The sequence below is a fragment of the Bubalus kerabau genome, chromosome 20 (genome assembly GCF_029407905.1).
Source record: "Bubalus kerabau isolate K-KA32 ecotype Philippines breed swamp buffalo chromosome 20, PCC_UOA_SB_1v2, whole genome shotgun sequence".
In the NCBI taxonomy this organism is placed as follows: Eukaryota; Metazoa; Chordata; class Mammalia; order Artiodactyla; family Bovidae; genus Bubalus; species Bubalus kerabau.
In genome coordinates, this window is record NC_073643.1 from 57,866,659 (window position 1) to 57,884,764 (window position 18,106).

The window sequence follows — 18,106 nt, forward strand, 5'->3', positions numbered from 1 at the left end:
GAGAGAGTCCACACAGGCAAAGAGGTGAGGCGGGTCATAGCCCAGCACCCCGGGCCCCGGCCCAGCTCTGCAGCCGGCCACGCGGTCCTCGCCGGGGTTCACTGTGTAGGACATACCTATGCTCCTCTCAACTAGGCACCCTTTGGGAGCCCAATCTAAGGAGGAACTGTGTGGAAGTTCCAACACCCAGCTGTGTTTTTGAGCTATAAACATGGCCATTTCATATGGCGCAGTGTCGTGTGAACGGTATTCTGCTGATGAGGTCAGAGAGGTCGGGGTCTTGCCCAAAGGACTGCGTGTGTGCTCAGCCATGTCTGATTCTCTGCAACCCCGTGGACTGTAGCCCGCCAGGCTCCTCTGTCCATGGGATTATCCAGGCAAGAACACTGGAGCAGGTTGCCATTCCCTTCTCCACAGCATCTTCCCGGCCCAGGGATCGAACTCTTGTCCCCTGCATCGCAGGCAGATTTTTTTCTCTTTTTACTGTCTGAGCCACCAGGGAAGCCCAGGAGGGTGTCGTGAGTCACCTTGTCAGGTACCCAGATCAGCAGCCAAGAGGCATTAGATAGTCAGTGAAAAGTCCAGCAGCCCTGCTGGCATCCTGGACGCTCTTCGCCTCGCCTGACAAAGCGCTCGCTGTTGCCTCCATGCCTTCACACGTGCTGTTCCCACAGCCGTGTCCTCCATCCATCTGCTCTGGCGTTTCTCTTCTTCCTTCAGAGAGCCCCGCTTCTCAGAACTCTTCCTTGACCAGCCCTTCTCCCCACAGCCCCCAGACAGACCAGGAAGCTGTCTTCAGTCCCTTCTCCCTGTCTGGGGCCCAGCGGCAGCTGAGCAGGGCTCCGGGATCACACCATGAGTGGTGGTTGAGCAGTTACATGACTGTCAACCCTGCTGGGGCTGTGAGCAAACCTGGGAGGGGCTGGTTCCTCTGCTCCGAGACCTCAGACTCTCACTGTGCTCAGGTATGAAACAGTTAGCGGTTGAGGTAGACATCTCCCGGACATGGAACAAGTACCCAGAGGAGCCTGCGTCTGCAGGGAGCCTGGCCTGACACTTCAGAGCCAGCTGCCTGGACCCACCCATCGGAGAACTGCAAACTGCTTAGCTGGCGGCCCCCGCGAAAGAATTCAGAAACACCGCACCCTCTTACGTGTTCAAAAATTGACATCGACAATGTCGAAGCCAAAGTGGGTACACAGGGTGTACTTTTCAGGGTATGTTAAATATGGACACTGTAAGCTTGAACTGTTTGATCACTCCACGTTACACATCCCGTGAAGCTGAAGAGCGTAGTGGCCCCGCCGGCACTCGTGTAGACAGCACACAAACGAGCTCCTCTGTATTAATGAGGTTTCGCCTCAGTTTCTCTGAAACTTGTCTTCAGTTCCGCTCCTCTCAAAAGGTTTTAGCCCAACGTAACTTATTCTTGTGGGCTTCCCTGGTGGCTCAGTGGTAAAGAATCCACCTGCCAACGCAGGAGACGCAGGTTTGATCCCTGGGTCAGGAAGATCCCCTGGAGAAGGAAATGGCAACCCACTCCAGTACTCTTGCCTGGAGAATCCCATGGACAGAGGAGCCTAGTGGGCTACGGTCCATGGGGTCGAAGAGTCAGACACCACTTAGCAACTAAACAACAACAATACACTTTAAAAATATATATATTTATTTGACTTTGCTGGGTCTTAGCTGTGGCATGCGGGATCTGGTTCCCTGACCAGGGATTGAACCCAGGCCCCTTGCATTGGGAGTGCAGAGTCTTAACCACTGGACCCCCAGGGAAGTCCTCAACAGTATATTCTCATGCCTGAAAGTCGCTTACTGATCACACCATCTTCTCTGTGACAACTATGGATATAAACCGATTTTAAATTTTTAAAAATTTTCTGTGCTCCTAAGTCACTAAGTGCAAACTGTTATTCTGCAAAGGTATGATTACAAATACTAGTACATGATTGATCAAAACTATAAATATTATAAGTTTTGATAGATACTGATTACACAAAGTATTATTTCACATTCCATTTTTAATGGTTTAACTGGATTTCCCCCGTCTTGTGTACTAGTGGAGAAGTATTACTTATCTCTACAGCTCCATCTCTTCTTCATTCTTATTTTTACGGCTATAAGCACTCAGAAATCTTGTCACATAAATAAGGAACAGAAAAGAAAGGAAGGAGTCCTGGAGTAACATTAACCATGTTACTTCCATTTGCGTTTTACACCAGAAATCAATAGTAATCCATCAGAAAGAGTTATTTTTTGTTGCCACCTGGTGCTTGGTATTATTATTTGTGCATGATTCCATTTTTTGTAATAAAAGTTAAAGACATTATGATTACTCTCTGTTAGTTGACAAAAGGAGTGGGCCCTCCTGCCATTTGTTGCAAGCAAGAAATGGAAGCCACTGGACTGGCCAAAGGATTTATCTCCCAGTACTGGCAGCCCTTACAGCCCTGCTCCCTCTCCAGACCCAGCGCAGGACTTCCCCTGGCCTTGCCAGCTGGGGGCATTTGCCTTTGTTTCCCAAAGCAAGAAGCCGTTTCCTCAAGGAGTCCTTTGAAACCCCTGGTGAATGGCTGGGGAGCAGCCCTTGGCCAAAGGACCTGGAGAAATGGTTCAGGCCAGGAAGAATGAAAAAGACTCCATCTCAGGCTGTAAGTGCATTCTCTGGCCGGCTCTGCCTCTCCCACACACCCTGCCCAGAATCTGCTACCTTTCAGTAGAGAAGACCTGAGTGGGACCTGCCCCGGGGCCATGTGGTTAAGGAGGGTGAGGCTGGAACTCTTCACATGCATCTTTTCCAAATACTTCAGCCTGAGAAGGCTTAGTGAATACATTTCATTTAACATAAAAATGAACAACTAAATGTGATCCAGGATTTGGAATGGGGATGGGGTACGGGAATGCTATAAAAGGCCTCGTTGGGACAACTGGCAATATTTGAGTAATATTTTGCAGAGTACATAATAGTCTTGCATCACCATTACATCGCCTGATCTTGAAAGCTGTACTGCGGTTGTGTAGTAGGATGTCCTTGTTCTTGGGAAACACAAACTGAAGGATTTAGGGTTCAAGGGGCAGCACGTCTGCAATTTACTCTCCCCGTGCTTGGAGGTGGGGGCGGGGGGACTTGAATATACGTAGAGGGGGGTCCGAATGCTAACACTTGATGAATCTTAGTTAAGAAAGTCCTTGAGCTCTCTGTTACTAGTCTCAGAATTTTTCTGTAACTTTGAAAACGATTCAGAAAGACTCTGGCGCTGAAAGCCCGGTCTCTGTCGCCGCCTGGCGGCTACTGAGGGGAGCGCACCCTCCCTGGCGGAGACATTTAAACTCCGGCCTCCCGCAGCGGCTCCCGGCGGATCAGAGATTCCCGCCCAGGGCATCCCTGGCTGGACAGGTTTGATTTTCCATTCCTAGGTCCATCCGCCATCTGTGAACCACTGCAGGCGCCTTTTTTGTGCAACCAAGGTGAGGTTGCGGTAATGTTGGTTGGAGAGGAGTCAGTTTCAGAGCGTCTTCCAACCCGGATGCTTACTTGCAACCAGGGAAAGCGAGGCCGGGAGAGGGCATGTCGTCGTCGAGCATAGCTGGAAACGAAGCCTTCCTGACTTCTCTATTCTCAGCAAACTGCCGGCCTGTCTCTTCATCGAGTTTGACTCAGATGCAGCCCCTGAAGTCTGGGCTCCCACGAGTCGGCTCTCTGACTTCACTCCTTCCCACCAGGCGCCTCCCCCAGCCGGCCTCGGACCGGGGTCTCGGTCCACACGGCTCCTCTGCACCGACTGCGCCCCACCCCGCCCCTCGAGGCTGCCTCTTCCTCCCGTGCTTTCTGCCAGGATGTCACCTGCCCAGAGCCTCCGGCGACCACCCCTCTCGCTGAGTCTTCCCTCACCGGTCTCCCAGCTTGTGCAACGGTGCAGTCACTTACTTGTCGTCTAAACGATGCTCTGCACCCCCTCTGCCCCCGCCCCTCACTGGAATGGGGACCCCCTGCAGACGAGACCCTCTCTGGTTTCCCTCGTTCAAAGCGGGGGCGCTGGCAAGGACAGCCGAGGTTTGCCCCGTCTCCCCGATTCCCCAGCTTTGCAGCCACGTGACCCTCAGCGAGAGAATGTCTCCTCCCACCCCACCCACCCACCCGCCAGCGGCGTCTGTGATTTCGGAGGGGCTCAAAGCCCCAAGGGGAAGGGGGAGCTGGTGGCCGAGTGACCTCTGGGGACGGCGCGGCGGGGCACGCGGGGCTCGGTCCCTGGCTCTGGCCTCCCTCCCGCAAACGAGGAGGGAGCGGCACGGGCAAGGGGAGGCGCCACTGCGCGACCCGGGGGACCCCCAGCCCCGGGCCCGCGGAGGGTCCCACCCCCGGGACAATGCGGGGCGGGGCCGGAGCGGACGTGCGGACAATGGCCCTCGCCCACCCGGCGCCGCTTCCGGCCTTTCCCAGCCCCGGCGGGAGGGAGGGGGCACCGGGGAGGCCGGCGCGGCTCGGGGCCACACGTCCCGGGCCCGGGAGGGACTAGGCAGCACCCGCGCGCGGAGCCTCCCGTGGCCCCCACGACTGCGGCGCCCTAGGAGATGAGTACCCCCCGGCCCCGTCCCGCAAGTGGCCGACAAGGGGAGTGGTGGCTTTTAAAAAAAAAGGTTTTGCTTTTTTTTTTTTCCTATCAAGATGTAATTTAGCTAGAGGGAAATGGACAGATGTCAAACGTGACTGTTTACAGGGTTATACCCTGGAGAAGGAAATGGCCACCTAGCCCAGTATTCTTGCCTGGGAAATCCCATGGACAGAGGAGCCTGGGGGTACTACAGTCCATGGGGCCCCAAAGAGTCTGAGCGACTGAAGAATGACAACTATCCTTATTCATGAGGGCTCCACCTTCACGACTACTCACCCTGCAAAAGATTCCCCCTCCTAAAGCAATCACATTGTGGATTAGGACTTAACAGATGAATTTGAGTAGGGGGGACCGCGTTCGACCTACAGCAGAGCCTCCGGAAGAGTCATTGAAAAACAAATGAGGAAAGAGGGGAATGAACACAGGTGCTGTCTAGAAGCCCAGGATGTGGGAGGCAGGCAGCAAGCCCATGCATGGCAGGCAGGCAGGCCGTGCTGCAGGGCCACCTCCTGAACATGGGCGGCTCCTGGAGGCCGGGTCCTGCCTCCCAAGCCCCTTGAGCTCTGAGTTTTGGAAGATGGGGAGGTGGGGCTAGGAGGGGCCTGCCTCCCAGCGTTCAGCAGGTCTTCGTTGCACGTGTGCTGTATGCGGGCCACTCTGGCACGGAGCACCACCCGCTGCCCTGGTGGAGGTGCCAGTCCCTCAGGAGAGGTGGTTGACAGCCCCGATGAGCCGAGAGCGCCCCTGTGAAGGGGGCCATGGGAGCAGACATTTGAGTGATGAAAAGCCAGCAGCCCCGCGGAAAGGGCTTAAGAGGCAGAGGGAACAGCAAGGGCCAAGGCCGGGGGATTAGAGCATGCCAGGTGGACTGAAGAGAGAGCACAGGGACAGCGGGAGGGGCCAGGACCGGCCAGGGCACCAGGGGAGAAGGCACCTTGGTTGGCTTCTGTGGCAGAGACAGAGTACTGCCGCATGACAACAGAAATTTCTTTTTCTGCAGTTCTGGAGGCCAGAGGGTTTCCCTGATGGCTCACACAGTAAACCATCTGCCTGCAATGTGGGAGACCTGGACTGGACCCCTGGGTCAGGAGGATCCCGTGGAGAAGGGAATGGCTTACCCACTCCAGTATCCTTGCCTGGGAAAGCCCATGGGCAGAGGAGCCTGGCGGGCTACAGCCCATGGGGTCACAAAGAGCCCTACCGGGCTCACTGGAGGCCAGAAGTCAAGGTCAAGGCGTCAGCGGGTTTGCTTTCCCCTGACGTCTCTCTCCTTGGCCTGCAGATGGCCCCCTTATCGCTCTGGCCACACACGGTCTGTGCGGAGACTTGTCTGTGTCCTAATCTCTTCTTATAAGGACACTGGTCCCGTTGGCCTGGGGCCCACCCATATGACCTCAACTTAATCACCCCCTTGAAAGGCCCTGTCTCCAAATCCAGTCACATTCCGAGGTGCTGGGGGTTGGGACTTGAGGATGTGAATCTGGGGACACAATTTAGCCCCTGACAGATGGCTTTTGCTCTTGGGGAGGTGGGGGCCTGGCTGAGTGTTGAGCAAGAAGAGACAAGATCTGATTTGCATATTAATAAGGATCCCTCTGGCGCCGAGGCAGGAGGGGAATAGACTGGGTGGGGGGGAGGAGGAGGGGAGAAGAGTGGGGGGGGGGGCAGGGCTGAGACCAGTGAGGCGGCTACTGCCCAGTCCAGGCTGGAAGCTGGTGGCTGGACCTGGGTGGCATGGTGGGCGGGGCGCAGCAGCCAGACTCTTTGTTCCGGGGTGCGGGGCCAGGAGGTTTTCCCAAAGGACAGAGCTGGCGGGGTGCAGGAGAGGGGGGGTGTGGGGCCCTGGCTTCCTTATCCAGCAGGTGCCTACTGTGTGCAGCCCTGCCCCCCCAGGAGAGGCAGGCGAGGCCCCAGGCCTGCTGACTCCGGCTGACTTCTCCTCTGGCACTTCCTTCCCAACTCCTGGCTGTGGATCCTGACACCCCCCCCACCACCACCACTTGGACAAACATCTTGCGGCCGTTTCCTCCTCGCCTGCCCGGAGCCCCGGCCCAGCCTGAACAAACACTCGGGACCTGCGCTTCCGGCCTCAGCTCTGGGAAAAGCCCGGCCAGGGGCCGCCGAGGTCAGCCCTGGAGGGAAGTGGGAAGGGGGCCGCCAGGGCCCCCGCATGGGGTCTGGCCTGGCCGGCCTTGGCGCTTCATTGACCCCCATCCGTAGAATGGGCCTAATCACGCCCACCTCAGAGGCCCCTAGGGAGACAAGACGTGCCCTCTGGGCCTGGCACAAGACGGGGACACTGCCCACGGGGCCGTGAAAGGCCTGGGATGGAGGGAGGCTCCAGGGGACTCCCCCAAGGGACCACAGTGCCAGGAGGGGCCAGACTTAACTCTCCTCCTGTGGCCTCCCACTTCTTGTTCCCATTTCCGAAAAGTGTCCCACCAGGCTGCCGTTTCAGTCCTGGTCCCCACAGACCCTCCCGGTGTGTCGCTATCAGAGATTAGGAGCCAGGCCCGGGGTGCGGCAGGAGTGGACAGACAACTCTTGACAACGCAAATAGGCGAAGATGGCTGATTGTGAGTAGCGAGCTCCCCGTCGCTGGACATATGAGCAGAGCCAGCCGGATGTGCAGGAGGCAACCCCTGCCAACACTTACTCCTCCTTACCTGCTCCCAGTGCCCCGTGGTCTGGGGGCAAGCTAGTGCGTTCTGGGGGTCACAAAGATCCAGATTCCAATCTGGATCCGCTGTGTGCCCAGCCCCTCAGTTTTATAGGTGTGAAGGGGTCTGAGTGAACGGGCCAGGGAAGGCAACCGGCCCCCACGGTGCTCACCCCACTGAGGGGCTGGCGGAGGCGCAGGTCCAAGGGGCACGGGGTCTCTGTTTGCAGGGGACGGGGGTGGTGCCTCCTTCACTCAACCCCCTAACTTGAAGGCTTTGCCAGAGAAAGCCTCCCAGCTGGGGTTTGATTTTGATTTTATTTTTGCTTTTCAGGCAGGAGCTCGGAGTGGAAACAATGGAATTAATGTGTGTAAGGGTTTTGGTGTTTTTTCTTTTTTTTTTTTTCCTTTGGAGCAGTTTCTCCTCATCTGCGGGGTTGGATTCCCACCTCAACTTCCGGTCTTTGGAGGAGCCGGCTGGAGAGGATGGGCGTGGGCGGGGGGGCGGCGGTCAGGAAGGAGAGAGCGGGGTGGCGGGGGAGGAAGGAAGGGCTCCTTCTTGCCCCCTGGGTCTTTGCACTGGCTGTGCCCCCCCCCCACCTCAGCCCCTGCCCCTGTTGGTAGCCCCGGTGCCTCCTCCAGGAAGCCCTCCCTGACCTCCCCCACCCAGGCTAAACAAACTGGAGTCAGCACCTTCCTGCTCCCATTCATCGGCATTTCATCTTCCACTGCGGGCTGGGCCTGTTGGTTTACAGCTCTCTCCTCTGCTCAGCACTCAGGGGACAGCAGCCGCGTACAGCATGGGAAGGGGGACCCGGTCCCTACACTGTGGTCCTCACTGTCCACTCAGGCCCCTTGATCTGCGGTGGAGAAGGCAAAGGGCGAGTCGGGCGGGGTCGCGGAGGGGCGGTGGGGTGGGTACAGGCACAGAAGTGGGTATGAATGGAGTGCACAAGGGCTGAACTCCGACGACCCTGGCTGCCAATCTCGGCAGTGAGTTCTCCCTGAGTCTCAGCTTCCTCCTCTGTAAAATGGGGATGACAGCCCTACCCGGCGAAACCAACTTGAACGGCCCCAGCGCCCGGCCCAGGAGGCACACTGCAGGTGCTTTAACCAGCTTAGCGAGGCGGGCAGCTGGGCTTGGTGCCCAGGCGGTCTGGTCTCTTGGCTGGGAGGGTCCGGGGCATGGAGGGGAAAGCGGAGCCCCAGACCTGTAACTCACATGGATCCACTCAGCTACCAAGTAATGCGTCTGGTTCCCCCGCAAGCCCACCTCTCCTTCTCCCGGCATCCTCCGCCAGGGGCGGAGGGTCCTGCAAACGCAAACCTGCGGTAAATAACGCTGATAATAGCAGTTACGAGCCTTTTCTGAGGCTCCTCACTCAACCTCTCCATCCCTCCTCTATCACGTGGGGTCAGCGCTGGATGGGCACGTGTGGGTCCAGAGGAGCACGGCCCCTGCCTCCCATCAAGCCTTGAGGTCCGGAGGCCTTGAGGTTCAGTAAGGACAGAGGAACAGGGCTGGATAATAAAATGGGGGGCGGGGGGACCTCTGGCTGTCACGCGCAGATACTGGCCCCCCTTCGGAGGATACCTTACGCATGCACGTGGTGCTGGGTTTCTCCACGTCCGTCAAATAGTAGAGGCGGTGCGTCCGGACCCACGTGTGCGTGCGCAGCGTTTGCTGGCTCTGCCCCGGGTACCCGGGAGAAACTGAGGCACCGAGCAGGGTGGTGACTTGTTGGGGAGCTTCAGAGCTGGGGTTCCACCAGTGCTACCTTTCAGAGGGGACCTGCGGACCAGCCAGGTGAGTCCAGCCCTGGAAGTTGTGTCTGAGAGGAGGGTCTGGGGTGGGCGGCGCTGTAAGCCCTTCTCGGGTGGGTGACCCCCGACAGGTGGCCAGCTGTTCTGAGCGTCTGGTACCCCGCCACGGTGGAGTTGAGTCTCTCCCTCGGGGCTGTGGGGTGGCGACAGGGCCTGGGCTGGGCCAAGGTGGTCTCCCCTCGGAGTGCCGCGTCCCCAGGCTCCGGGCCCCACCCTCCCTCTCTTTGTAGGTGCAGCTGCGCTTTTGGCCTCTGATTCTCAACAAATACCCACCATACCACATCCTCCCAACCCGTGGCTTTTGTCTTCTGTTGCCTTTAACACAAATAATACACAAGTTTCTCTGACGAAACTTAGAAAATTGAGACTGGAAAGAAAAACTTCAAATTCTCCTCTCCCACCCAGCAAAGCACTCCGGTACAGGGGGCGCTAGGGGTGAAGTTCTTGCCTGCCAGTGCAGGAAATGTAAAAGACCCGGGTTCGATCCCTGGGTTTGGAAGATCCCCCTGGAGAAGGGCATGGCACCCCAGTATTCTTGCCTGGACAATCCCATGGATAGAGGAGCCTGGTGGGCTAGAGTCCATGGGGTCGCAAAGAGTTGGACACGACTGAAGCGACTTGGCATGCATGCAGGCACCCAGGAAAACATCAAGGGTTCACCCTGCTTGATTCTGCCTCTCCCCAACCCTGTAACCCACGGCGCACACCCTCGGTGGCAGGCCCTCAGGGTGCCCATCGTTAGCTGCATGGCGCGTCCAAGCCCAGGTCCCAGAGTGCAGCTCGGGATGTCATAGCCCTCGATTCCTGTAGGGGCGGGGGAATGCCCACCCCTGCTGTGGAATGGAGGGGGAAGTGAGAACGAAGAGGCAGGGATGGGATGACATGGGTCCAGTTGAGGAAGTGAAAGTTCTCCTGTGGACCCCCCCCCACCACCACCTCTTACAGGATTGACGGCAGCCCGCTGGCATCATCCCTTGTCCCGGATGGAGGTTCACAGGGTGGTGCCCCCCCCACCCGACCAAAACCATACTGGGGCCCCAGGCTGTGATGCCAGGAGGAAGGGGGTTTCCCTGGTCGCTTGCCCAGGGAGTCTCAGCTCAGGGGGGACCGTCCCAGCCTCAGACCCCAGACTTTGACTCTGGCCTGACCAGCCAAGCCTCTTGAGTGAAGACAGGGAAGTTGGGGCCTGGGGCGGTGGTGGGTTTACTTGTTTGGCTTTACTATTTTCAGATAGAGACTGAATGGGGTCTAGAGCCCAGCCAGGGGGCCTCAGACACCTGCCCAGATGTTCGTGGTGGTAGCCTCCTGTCCTCTGTGAGCGCTCTACCTGGTCACACTGGGCAGGGTTCGAGTCCCCTGCTGTCCTCTCTGTGGACTTGGCCTTGGCAAGCCCCTGCCTGTCTTTGGCCTTCTGTGAAACAGGGCGAGGGACTGCCCATGCTCCTGAGGGGAGCAGATGAGATGAGTATCGGTCCCCCTGGGACGGGCCCCCGATGGGTGTCAGTTGGGTTGGAAGGTTCGGGCAGGTGGCCTCTCCTGCCCCGCTGACCAACCCCAGGTGCGGAGGGGCAATGGGCTGGTGGCTCCATCCGTGTGGAGCTCACTGGCTTCCTCTGGGGCCCCACAGGGCGGCCTGTTTCACTGGGGAGAGGGTCTCCCCTCTTATCCCCTTCCTCCAGGCCTCCTTCCTGCTTCCCGAGGTACGGCCGACCTTTCCGTCCAGGCGCTCATCAATTGCGCTCGAGGTGCTGAGCATCCGGCCATGACTCACTTCCTGTTTCCCGGAGCTAGAAATAGCTTCCTCTGGATGCTGGGCCAGTGCTGGGGGCTCCCTCCCCAGCAGCTACTCAAAGTCCCTGCAGCCCACCCCTCGCCAGGCCTGGGCACCCCACTAAGTCTGTGTTCAGATGGACACCAGGCCAGCCCAGGGACCATTCCTTGCTGCCTTAGGGTTGTAGGAGCACCCACTGGGGGTCTAGCCCTGGGGCAGCGGCAGTGAACAAACATGTGGACCTGCCCTCGGGTGTCTAAAGACACTCACCAAATAACCTGGCAACTAGGGTGCTGTGAGCACTGTGCAGGGAGCACCTGGGGGCCTCTGCCCACGGTGGAGTCCTCAGGGGTCATGGATGAAGGAAAACAGATGGGGCTTTACCCCCAAGAGCTTTTGCAGGGTTTCAAGCTGTAGGAAAACAATGTGAAGAGGTTTGCAATTGGACAGTCTCCCTGAGGCTGCTTCATGGAGAAGTGATTCCAGGAGAGGCAGGAGGGGGTGGGGCTTGGACGGATGATGTCACCTCAGACTGATGGGAGGGGAGGAGGGGGGTGCCCTCTGGACAAATGGGAGGAAAGGACGGGGTGTCTGGGCACCTCCCAGGTTCTGTCTTCAGTGCCACGTGCGACGCAGTGGAGGCCTGGGCTGGGTCCAGGTGGGGTGACGCATTCAGTCCGTGACTGTGGACAAGTCACTCAACTCCACTCTGCCTTGCTTCCCATCTGCAGAATGGGTATAATAGAAGGCCCTCCTTCATGGCCTGCTATTGAGAGGAATAAATGTGATCATCCACGTGCAGTTCCTGGGCAGCCTCAGTAAACTGTAGCTGTTTTATTTTCCGCCTTGGGCCCGGTAGGTCTTCTGCCGTGCGCCCGGGGCTGTGAAAAAGGTGATGAGGCTCCAGTGAAGCTGAGAGGCGCAGCCTCACCCTCATTTTGCAGAAGGGGAAACAGAGGCTGGGAGAGAAGGGCTCTGTCCAAGGTCCTGCAGCTGGGGAGTGGTCAGGCAGGTTGTAAACCTGGTCCCTCGGTTCCCAAAGCCTCCCCACACCACCCGGGGCACCCAGAGTGTCCAGCCCCTGCCTGTGGCCCTAAGCTGGGGGAATGAGTTGACGCCAGCATGATCAACCCAGCCAAGTCACGTCCTCATAGGAAAATCTGTATTTTTAGACTCACAAACCCTCCCCAGGCTGGGGGGATGGGTGTCGGCCTTCCCTGGCAGGTGGGTGAGAGCACGGTGTGGCGGGGTGGGGAGCATCAGCCAGACACTAGGGCCCTGGAGCTGTGAGGAGTGGGTACCAGCCAAGAAAGTGGCGAGAGGACTTTAGTTCATCTCCTTGCCCATCCATTCACTCACTGGTTCTTCCCTCTCGTGAGCCTGCTCTGAGTCCCTGTGGGGGACCCAGGTATGCCCCCGACAAGATCCAGCTCCTGAGACACCCCCCGGTTGGTGAGGGAGCCAGAGCAACAGACACATTGTCGCTTGGTGTGGGCGCTGTGGTGGTGGCCACGTGGGGGGCCGTGGGACCACAGAGTGGGAGGACTCACCCAGCCTGGGAGATCAGGGAAGGCTGCCTGGAAGGGGAGAGGCCAGCACCGACTCTTAGAGGCACCCTTGGAGGCTCAACCAGGGGGCCAGGGCGAGGAGGGAAGTTTCAGGGTCGAGGTGAAACGTAACATGCATACCAGGACCTGGGGGTGGGGGGCTCCCGGGCCCTGGGGACTCAGACTCTGGCCTGGAGTGGGGGAAGGATGCGGGGAAGTACTGGTGAGGACGCTGGCTCATCCTGAGCCTCCTGGCTGTGGTCAGTGGAGACTGCGCTTAAGTAAGATGACAGATGGCGTCACCCAAAAGTCCCCAAGGGACCAGTTCCAAGTTCCTCAACTCAGCGGACTCTGGCCAGGCTGAGTAATGCTCACGGGCTGGCCTGCCTGTGGTTAAGGGCTGGACCTTCCAAGGCCTTAGGAAGCCCTTAGGCTGGACTTTCCAAGGCCTTAGGCTTCCCTGGTGGCTCAGTGGTAACGAATCTGCCTGCAATGCGGAGGACCCGGGTTCAATTCCTGGGTCGGGAAGATCCCCTGGAGAAGGAAATGGCAATCCACTCCAGTATTCTTGCCTGGAGAATCCCACGGACAGAGGAGCCTGGTGGGTGACAGTCCATGGGCCCGCAAAGAGTCAGACACGACTGAGTGACTAATACTAACTTAACTTCCAAGGCCAGAGGCTGGACCACTCAAGGTCACAGGCTGAACCACCCAGGACCAGACTGAACCCTCCAAAGCAGAAATTGAGCTTTTGACGGTTGATGATAAAAATCTGGCAGTTTGAGGAGGAAATCCTCTAGCAGTCCTGGGGGCAGCAAGCCCAGGGCCAGTGGACACTCCGGAGACCGGAGTCCCAGCAAGAAGTGCACAGCGTGGGCTCTTGTGTCCATCCCCTCACATCAGCCTGTTACCCATGCAGAGCTTAGCTTGCACACTCATCCCCCACGTGTTTCCGGATTCCCACCCTTGTACACATGACCCCAACGTGCACACAGACACACACACACATCTCCCCACAACCGTGCCCATGTTTTCCCCTCTTAGTGTCCCCCCCAATGCGTACACACAATGCATACACACTGGGAGCCAACCCGAGATGGGCTCCTGCAGGCTGGGGCGGAGCTGGGGGGACAGTCATTACCAGAGTGTGCCCCGTGGGCCCCCAATGTTTCTCTCCTGGCAGGTGAACTGATGGGCTGCAGCCCCGCCCACCCTGGGCAGCTGTCCATGAGAAGGCCTCTTCAGAGCCAAGGGCAGCGTGGTGCCGTCCCACCTCTGCGAGTTTCAGACAGGGCAGAGTCTGCCCCCAGTGACCAGAGAGGCCCCTCTGACTTAATGTCTCCAGTTGAACTCTGCATCTCCCACCAGCCTGTTGCTCTCAGCTTCTGGAAGAGGCAGCCCCAGGCTGGTGAAGCCCCCAACCTAGGAACTCCCTGCCTGGACTCTGCCTCTTCTCACCACAGACCACATCGTCGTCCCCTAGTCCTCAGGAGTCCCTCTTCCTAAGAACCCGAAAGCCATCTTTGGCTTCCTGCACTTGCTGTGCAGTCAGGGGGCTCTCCCTGGCCTTGCCTAGCCCTCCAGAGCCTGGAGAACCCATCCCACCCCACACCCCTCCAGCGGAGCCCCCAGCTCACCTTCTCTGCGCCTCCAGGGGCCGCGCATTGCCCACTCCAGCCACTGCCCTGGTCCTCGTGCTGGGAAAGCTCTCCTGTGAGCGTCCTGAAGATCTCAGCTCAAGGGTCACTGCCCCAGGGAGGCCCTTGCTCACCCCAAGACGGGCTCAGGTGCCCCCACCCCACGAGAAATCCTCCTGGAACCCCGTGGTATTGCCCTTTGTCAAAGCTGTGGCTCTTCGCAGTTATGTGATTATTTGCACTATTTGATTAAAGACCATCTCCCCCATGAGACAGAGACCATGCCTGCAGGGTCCCCATAATATCCCCAGGGCTTGGCAGAGTAGGTGCTTGGTCAGTGGTGCTGGAAGGAAGGAAGGGAGAACTCTGTTCTGGTGTTTCATTCCACCCAGGAGGCGCAGGACCCTCAGAACCACACCAGGAATCAGGCTGAGGGGTCACCTTGAGGGCCAGTGGGTCTTCCAGGCACAGGGCAGGATGGCCTGGTCTTGCGAAGGGGGCGGGCAGTGTGGCCACGTGGACAAAGCGGGGGTCGTGGAGGCAGCTTTGGCAGAGTGTGTCTGGCGTCGCCCAGGAAGGGGTCTCCAGCGGCCAGCGTGACCATCCCATCTGCTCGGTTGATGTCCTGGGGTGGGGACACAGCGGTCCATCCATCCTAACGTTTATAGGCAGTGATCACGTGTCCACCCAGGAAGACCACCCAGTCCGCTGGGGAAGACAGATGCTCTCCTACTGTGAGGTGAGCAATCTGATGAGAGGAGCTTCTGATACTGCTCCAGAAAGTCCTCTGGAAGGAAGGACTCAAGGTAGTCCTCTCAGAAAGACAGCCATGTAGACTAGACTTTGAGGGAGGCCTGGGAGCTCAAGAGGAAAGACTTTCGGAAGGAAGCGACATCTGGGCTGGGTGTGGAGAGACGCCTGCAAGATGACCGAGAAAAGAAGACGCGCGTCTTCTCCGAACACTGGGTTCTCTTTAGAGACTTGTGCAGGCCACAGGGCCGGTGAGACTGGGCCCTGCTCATCCACGCCAGCCTCGCCCACACATGCATGCCAATGAGAGCATCTCTGCCCTGTCCTAGAGCCAGGAGGACTTTCTGGTTCTCGTGTGTGCCCCGCTGGAGTGGAAGGGGTCTCAGAATCGGTTCAGTTGCAGGCCAGGTCCAGGCACACCTGCTAAGCAGACTCCAAGGAGCCACTGAGGAAAGACCCAGCTCTGTCCCGAGCAGAGACCAAACGCCATGGGCCAACTCTGTCGGGAAGCAGATGCATCATCCCATTTTACAGAAGAGAAAATGAGGCTCAGAGGAGCATGTAGTCTGGAGATGATAAAAGGGTCTTGAGATGAGGCCCTGGCTGCAGGGGGAGGAAGTGGCGGCAGGGGGAAGAGCTGCCTCTGTGGGCACCTGACACCCAAGCCAGCTCTGAGCTCCGTCCAGGCGGGGTGGGACAGGGCGGCCAGAAGCCAGAGCTGGAGGGATCGGGGGAGCAGCAATGTCTCCTCACCATCCATGACTTGAATGATCGATATGAGTGATTCTTTACCACAGGTCAAGTGGCTGGCAGCTCCACATGCTCTAGGGAATATCTCATTTTGATCCACATGGCCTAGAAAGGCTGGGACTTTGAGAACCATTTCACTGAATGTTCACTGGAAGGACTGATGTTGAAGCTGAAACTCCAATACTTGGGCCACCTGATGAAAAGAGCTGACTCATTTGAAAAGACCCTGATGTTGGGAAAGGTTGAAAGAGGGAGGAGAAGGGGACAACAGAGGATGAGATGGTTGGATGGCATCACTGACTCTATGGACATGAGTTTGGGTAAACTCCAGGAGTTGGTGATGGACAGGGAGGCCTGGTGTGCTGTGGTTCATGGGGTTGCAGATTCGGACACAACTGAGCGACTGAACTAAACACTGGTGTGGAGACGGAGGCCTGGAGAGCCAAAGGGACTCACCCTGGGTCACACACATGGGAAGCAGACGGATCTGAACCCAGGACCACAGGATGCCTGTGGCACAGCTTTGACTGGGCTCCCCTCGTGGAGAAGAGGGGACGCCAGACCTAGGAGTTCCTGCTCCAACCTGAGCAGCGGGCTGGCCCTGAGCAAGTCACTTCCCTTTTCTCCTGCCCCGTAAATGGGCCTGACAGTCCATGCGGTGTGAAGGATGAAGTTCACGTTCAATCCTGAGTCATCCTATAAGGGCTCTGTAAACCCCAGGGCTCGGGTGCCCCTTCCCCTGGGAAGCCTGCCTTGGTTGCTCCCAGGGGCCTGGCTGCCTGAACGCTCCTCTGTGTATCTTCAAGGCATCGTCACAGCTGGGTCCTGGGGCATACAGTAGGTGCTCACTCAAAATCCGCTGGAATGAGGATGGCCAGACAGGCTTGGGTTCAAATCCAGGACCACTGCCTTGCCTCGCTGAGCCTCAGTTTATTCATCCATCAAATGGGATCACTAGCAGCGCCCTTCGATGGCTTCCCTGAGGATTGACTGGGACATGTCTGGTGCACAGTAGGTGCTCAGCCCCCATGACTGTTCAGTGAACAGCAGCGTCCTGCTCAGCTCTGGGCTTCCCCTGCCTCCTCGGGGCTCCATCTGTGGGGCACCTCCCCTCTGTTCAGGGATCGCCTGCCCCAGGCAGCTGGCCCCCTGGAGCGGGCAACAGCCCGAGAATGTGGGTGGGGTCCCCGGGGGCGGCCCTGCCCCCAACCCCCTGCCGCTGCCGGACAGAGGCCTCAGTGTGGAGCTGCCGGGGTCCTTTCCCGGGCCCAGACCCATGACTGGACGTCTGAGAATGCTGCCCATTATCCGACTCACAGAGCACAAAGGCCCACGCGGGGGCTTGGCAGGCCCGGCGCCCGGGGTGGGTGCATGGGGGCTCCGGGTCCCCACCCCAGAGGGCAGGGCTGTGCCCAGAGCCGGGAGAGGGCGTCTCTCACACGCAGGAAGGAGAGCCATTTCCTCCAGCCTCTCGGGGAGACAAAGACAGAGAGAAGCGGGCAGGGGGCTTGTCACAGGCGAGGGTGGGCGCCCCTTGGGAGCCCTGACACCCGACCTAGAAGTCTACCTGCCCCCTCCCCACCCTGCCACCCCCTCCAGGGCATCCATCCTGGGGGATGGAATGCTCCAGAACCCTGAAAAAGGTCCACCCCCTGGTCTTCCCCAGAGCTGGCCGTGGGCAGACACCCACCGAACCTCCCCAGCAGCACCAGGGGTCTGTAGTTGAAACCCAGGACAGTCATGGGTCCTGTGGCCCCGCCCACGCTGCCACTCGAGGGTCACCCGGCCCCACCCATGTCCACTCCTATAGGACGCAGAGACAGTGATGGGAGACCCAGCGTGGAGGGCCAGGGCTGCCTAGAGAGGGGGAGGGGGCAGGGGCCACTTCAGGCCGACTCTTTGCTGTGTGACCTCAGGCAGGCCCCTAGGTGTCTCTGAACCTGGCATTCAGGTTGATGAGAAGAGGGGAGGGAGAGCCGGGCAGAAGGTTAGTAACGGAGGCGACCTTTTGCATCCAGGTGGGTAACAGCCGTGGCATCGACAGCATGTCTCAGTGGCGGCTGATATGAGGGTGACGTCGTCATCTGGGTCTGGGGGCCTCTCCTGAGTGGGGTACAGATGATCCCATTTGAGGGGCTGGGGGGGAGGACCCCTGCGATCCAGAGCTGGAAAGTCACTGGACGCCCTGCTTCTTGACCTGCCGGGCCTTTGACGTGTCGGTTTTTCCATTCTCGCCGCAGCCTTGGGAGCCTGCTTACCCTCCCCTTTGCCAGATGAGGAAACTGAGGCTCAAAGAGAGGCAGTTGCCACCAAGCTCACCCAGGCGGCTGGGGCAGACACAGCTGGGCCTGGAACTCAGGCGTCCCCAATGCCAGGGCAGGACATAGAGGGTCACAGTGGCCTAGAGTGGGGTTCAGAGGCTGCCCAGCCGTGCCGCTGTGGGCAAAGGGTGGCACCTCCCTGACCCTCAGTGTTCCCGTCTGTAAAATGGGGCTGAGAAAACCCGGCCATCAGGCTTGTTCCCGGGTGAACAAGGTGAGATGGGCAGA

At 58.6% G+C, this 18,106-nt stretch overlaps 1 long non-coding RNA gene across 1 annotated transcript; it reads right to left on the bottom strand.

Moving 5' to 3' along the window:
* Positions 1-7,408: 7,408 nt before the first annotated feature.
* Positions 7,409-8,643, bottom strand: LOC129635026 (uncharacterized). Its single transcript, XR_008706077.1, has 3 exons — positions 8,501-8,643; positions 7,972-8,138; positions 7,409-7,755 (listed from the first exon to the last, which is right to left on the bottom strand). It is a non-coding gene; the product is annotated as an uncharacterized LOC129635026 (long non-coding RNA).
* Positions 8,644-18,106: the final 9,463 nt, after the last annotated feature.